Raw genomic sequence first — 5,479 nt, 5'->3', positions numbered from 1 at the left:
GCTCTGTCTGAAATTAAAAAAGCTATTCCATGGGAATCCCTGGGTGGCTTAGTGGTTTCGCGCCTGCCTTTGGCCCAGGGTGTGATCCTGGAGACCTGAGATCGAGTCCCACATCAGGCTCCCTGCATGGATCCTGCTTCTCCCTCTGCCTGTGTCTCTGCCTTTCTCTCTGTGTGTGTGTCTTTCATGAATAAATAAATAAAATCTTAAGAAAATAAAAAGGCTATTCCAGATATTATTATTATTGTTATTATTATTATTATTATTATTATTATTAGTTGTAGCATGGTAGGTCTTCCTCTGTGTCCTTACTTTTAACCTAGATCAGTCTTTATATTTAAAGGGTATTTCTTGCAGACAAAATAGAGTTGGATATTATTTTCTAATCTGCTCTGATGATTCCTGTCTTTTAACTGGTATATTTAGTCAGGTCACATTTAAATTGAGTATTGATATAGTTGGATTACTATCTCTCATGTTTATAATGTTTCATAATCATCATTTTTGTATTTTATAACTATTATTCCTTTACTTCTGTACTTAATTGAACATTTTGATTTCAATTTATCTCCCCCTTAAAGTATAAATATTTTTAATGCTAGAAATTTATTATTACTTACTCTTATTAAGCACCAGCTGTAAGCTACAGAAAACTTAAAATCATACTTTGAAAACCCATTCTTCTCTCCCCAACCCAAATTCTTAATAAAGATTTCTTTAAGTGAAGACATGCTCTTTTCTGTATAAAACTTTATCAAATCAAGGCCAAGAACTGTGTACATCTTACTGTAAAATGCTGCCCATGACTGTGGAAACAGTGTCTGCCCATGCTCCTTTTACTCTCCAGGTCCTAAGACATGGTCATGAACTGTCTCTTCACAAAGCAAGGCCAGCACTTGCTGGGTTTATCATTCTGAAGGTGAAAAGATTTCTCACCAAGTCAGTCCAGTGTCTTGTCTCAGTTGTTGTAAGGAAGTCCTCATCACCTCATCTTCCCGCTTGCAGACTTAGCATAAATTGCATTAAGTGGAAAACCAGGCTCTCCAGGAGTGAGAAAATTAGTGATTCCTAGAGTACACATTTATTTCTCAATTTATCTTTTGGAACTGCACTTTGGAGTTTTTTAGGCACTCAGAAATGTAGGGAGTTACAACTATCAAGGTTCTATCAGCTTCATTCTTAATCTCACAGTTTTTTTTTTTTAAGATTTTATTTATTCATTCATGAGAGACACACAGAGAGAGAGGCAGCGACACAGGCAGAGGGAGAAGCAGGCTCCATGCAGGGAGCCCAATGTGGGACTTGATCCTGGGACTGCAATCACGCCCTGAGCCAAAGGCAGACGCTCAACCACTGAATCACCCAGGTATCCCAATCTCACAGTTTTTGAAGAAGATATTGGCCTTGATGTAATAGATAGCCTCATCTACACTATCTGTATCTTTGTCTCTCTAGGGGCAGGTCCTTTTAACTGACCTGTGCTGTGTTTCCAATGAGTTTGGTGTCAAGGTTCTTGAGAGAAGAGTGGTAAGCTGGAATTTTGGTGCCAGCTGGGTTTCAACCAAGTTGAGTAGGTTGGAGTTAGAGCACAGCGCTTCTCATTGTGGGGAGGGGATAAACAGAAGTCTCAATTACATTTCCTTAAAAATAATTTTAATGGTAATCCTATAGTATATATTATGTATTTTTAACTAATTTAGGACCACTTTCACATGCATTGCTTCATATGTAGTACAGAAATCGTGTAACATAGTATTCTAAAGTTTTCCTTCCCATCCCTTTTGACAAAGCTGTCATTCATTTCTCTCATCCACAGGATATAATCACCCAATACATTGTTACTATTATTACATGAAACACAAAGCTACCTTTTCAATAAATTAAGAATTAAGATAATTAATGAAGGTGACTACACCAAACAACAGATTTTCAACATAGATGAAACAGCCTTCTATTGGAAGATGATGCCACCTAGGACTTTTATAGCCAGAGAGGAGAAGCCCACACCTGATCTCAGAACTTAAAAGGAGAGGTTGACTTTCCTGTTAGGGGCTATATAGCTGATGACTTTCAGTTGAAGTCATACTCATTGATCATCTTAAAAATTCTGGGACCCTCAAGAATGATACTAAATCTACTCTACCTGTGCTTTATAAATGGAACATCAAAGCCTTGATGGTTCCTGCAAAAACAACAAAAATCAATGAAAAAATTTTTTTCTCAAAATATCACTGCTCATTGACAATGCACCTAGTCACTCAAGAGCTCTGATGGAAATGTTCAATGCGATTAATGTTGTTTTCATGCCTGCTAATACAACATCCATTCTGCAGCCCATGGATCAAGGAGTAATTTCAATATTCACATATTGTTATTTAAGAAATACATTTAGTAAGGCTACAGCTTCCATAGACAGTGATTCTTCTGATGGATCTGAACAAAGCAAAGTGAAAACCTTCTGGAAAGAGTCCACTATTCTAGATGTCGGTAAGAACACTTGCGATTCATGAAAAGTGGTCAAAATATCAACATAAACAGGAGTTTGGAAAAAGTTGATTCCAACCATCATGGCTGACTTTGAGAGGTTCAAGACTCAGTGGAGGAAGTAACTACAGATGCAGTAGAGACAGCAAGAGAACTAGAATTTGAAGTGGAGCCTGAAGAGGTGACAAACTCATGATAAAGCTTCAAGAGATGAAGAGTCGCTTCTTATAAATGAGCAATAACATGGTTTCTTGGGATAAAATTTCCTCCTGGTGAAGGTGCTGTGAAGATTGTTGAAATGGCAACAAAGAATTTAAAATACTACATATGGTTGGTTGATAAAGCGTCTACAGATTTTGAGAGGATTGATTCCAATTCTGAAGACGTGCCACTGTGTGTAAAATGCTTTCAAACAGCACCGCATGCCACAGAGAAAATGATCATGAAAGGAAGACTCAATCAATGCACCAAACATGTTACATTAAGAAATTGCCACACCCAACCCAACCTGTCGCAACCGCCACCCTGATCAGTCAGCAGTCATCAGCATCAAGGCGAGATCCTCTACTAGCAAAAAGATTCCAACTTCTTGAAAGCTCAGGTGGTGATTAGCATTTTTTAGTAATAAACTATTTTTTAATTAAAATATGTACATTTTTTTGACATAGTGCTATTGCACACTTCAAAGACTACAGTATAGTGTACACAAAACTTGTATATGCATTGGGAAGCCAAAAAATTCATTTGACTGGCTTTATTGTGATACGCATTGTGGAACCAAACTCACAGTACCTCCCAGATATATTCATATTTTCAATAGCTAACTAAGTCCTAGTCTGCACCTAAAATATCTGTCACATATTACATTCAATTTCCATTGACTGCTTCCTCTTCCTTTGGTTTTAAGTGCAAGTCTGATGTTTTGTTGTGTTCGGTTATAAAATGCTGGATACTGTGGGAGACAAGTAACAAGGCACCAAAAATACGTTATCTTCATTTAAGTGGTCTTGTGTTTTATTCTGACAAGCATCTAAATTACTGCGTGCAAGTTTTCTTGATCTTGTCAAACTCAGCTTCATTCACACTGTTAGGAAAAAATTATTCTTATAATGTTCTCATGCTAGGATGTAATTTCTATTCCAAAGTCATATCATATCTGGGTTATCAACTACAAACCCATGGATCATGGTGAGATCTTTATACTCCTTTTAATCTAGATCACCAAAGTTTCCAAGTCTAAGTATAGCTCAGTAGGTTGAGAGTCTGACTCTTGATTTTGGCTTGGGTCATGATCTCAGGGTTGTGAGATCGAGCCTTGTTTTGGGCTCTGTGCTCAACAGGGAGTCTGCTGGAGATTTTCTCTCTCCCTCTGACCCCCCTCCTTTTCTCTTTCACTCCCTCTCTAAAAATAAATAAGTGTTTAAAAAAAGAAAAGAAGAAATTTGAATGTAGACAAAATGGGCAGGGAAAATTCAAGTAGAAATTTTAGGGAAGTAGAGACTGTAGAGAAACCTAATTCTGATGCACATATTTGAAAGAAACAATATAATTCTGTGGAAATGTTATGGGAGGAGTTGAGAGTGATATTCTAGGCTGAATAAAGATAAAGAAGTATGAGGAGATGAGGAAGGATTGTAGTGTTCTTTGAGGATCGTATTATATTGCGAAATTCATTCACAAAGCGTGAAACACCAGACTCTTTTGGAGTGTGTTTTATTACAGTGGGCATTATGCATTTTGGGACATGCCATTGGGGAATTTCAATTTTCAGAAATCCCCTGTCATATTATACACTGAAGAATAGCTTATACACAATAACTTGAATATTTTTAAGTTATACTCTTCTATATATCTTGATAGTTCTATAAACCTAGGAAATCCTCACCACAAATACAAACATGTCCATCAACTCTAACATTCCTGGGTTTCTTTACAGTCCAGCTTTCACTCTGCCCTTGATCTTTAAGCAACTGTGAATCTGCTTTATACCATGATAGTTTAATTTTTTTTATAAATAAATTTTTACATTTATTTTCTGATTGTGTGCATGTGCGTGTTTATGTCTTTCTGATTTCTTTGATCAACTTAATGATTTTGAGAATCAAATATCATGGTACATATGTTAGCAACTTACTTTTTTTCCTTATTGTCTGTCCAATAGTATTTCATTATTTTTTATTTTTTTATTTTTTTGCCCATAATCAAAACTTTATTGAAAAACTGACACCAAAATAGGAGATCACTGTTGTAAACCTTACAAAATTAAACATAATTACATTATCTTGGTAGATTAACTGGAATTACTGAACTGATAAGGCTTTCTGTGATGTAACACAAATTCAAGAGGTTGTGCAGATCATTAGTGTTGCTTTCTTCTAAATGAACAGCCCTCACAGAGGGCTGGTCTTTCCTCCCGTCGGCTGGCACAACACGGTTGAACAGTCTACACAAAGAACCACCATCTGGGCATGGCTGAAAACCGTGGTGATCTTGTAGCAACCTCGACATTTTACATCCATAAAATAGGAATTAGGGCTATATCCTATTTTGTATAAAACATTTACTTGTTGATGGACATCAATATTGTTTCTAGTTTTTGCCTATCACAAATACAATTGCTACGGACATTCATATAAATTCTTTGTGTGGACAAATGTTTCTATTTCTTGAGCAAATGTGTATAAATCATGGGTATCTGATATCATGGATAACTGATTTCAATAAATCCATCAATATGGAGGTGGCAAATGAGAGGAAAGAAAGCTTTAAGAGGATGACTTAATCAGAGAAAAAAAAGGGGGGCCTAAATATAATAATGGATATATGGTCAGAAAGGAACTGTCTTATTCTAGTTTTAGTTAAACCCTAAATTCTGAACATTTAGATTGAATAACTGAGATTGTTTTAACAAGGTTGAATTTGATAGAGGTAAGTTTATGCCTCTTGCCCTCTGACAACCCGGTTTAAATAATGTAAGTGGAGCTCATAGGGCTTT

General features: G+C 36.3%; 2 pseudogenes; both read right to left on the bottom strand.

The window, feature by feature from the left end:
* Nucleotides 1-850: 850 nt before the first annotated feature.
* Nucleotides 851-3,254, bottom strand: LOC140613236 (actin-related protein 2/3 complex subunit 3 pseudogene; annotated as a pseudogene).
* Nucleotides 3,255-4,661: 1,407 nt separating this feature from the next.
* Nucleotides 4,662-5,015, bottom strand: LOC140613485 (small ribosomal subunit protein eS27-like; annotated as a pseudogene).
* Between the last annotated feature and the right edge of the window lie 464 nt (nucleotides 5,016-5,479).

The sequence above is a fragment of the Canis lupus genome, chromosome 21, assembly GCF_048164855.1.
Source record: "Canis lupus baileyi chromosome 21, mCanLup2.hap1, whole genome shotgun sequence".
In the NCBI taxonomy this organism is placed as follows: domain Eukaryota; kingdom Metazoa; phylum Chordata; class Mammalia; order Carnivora; family Canidae; genus Canis; species Canis lupus.
Note: the sequence above shows the minus strand (reverse complement) of the source record. Positions and strands in the feature narration are given on the sequence as shown.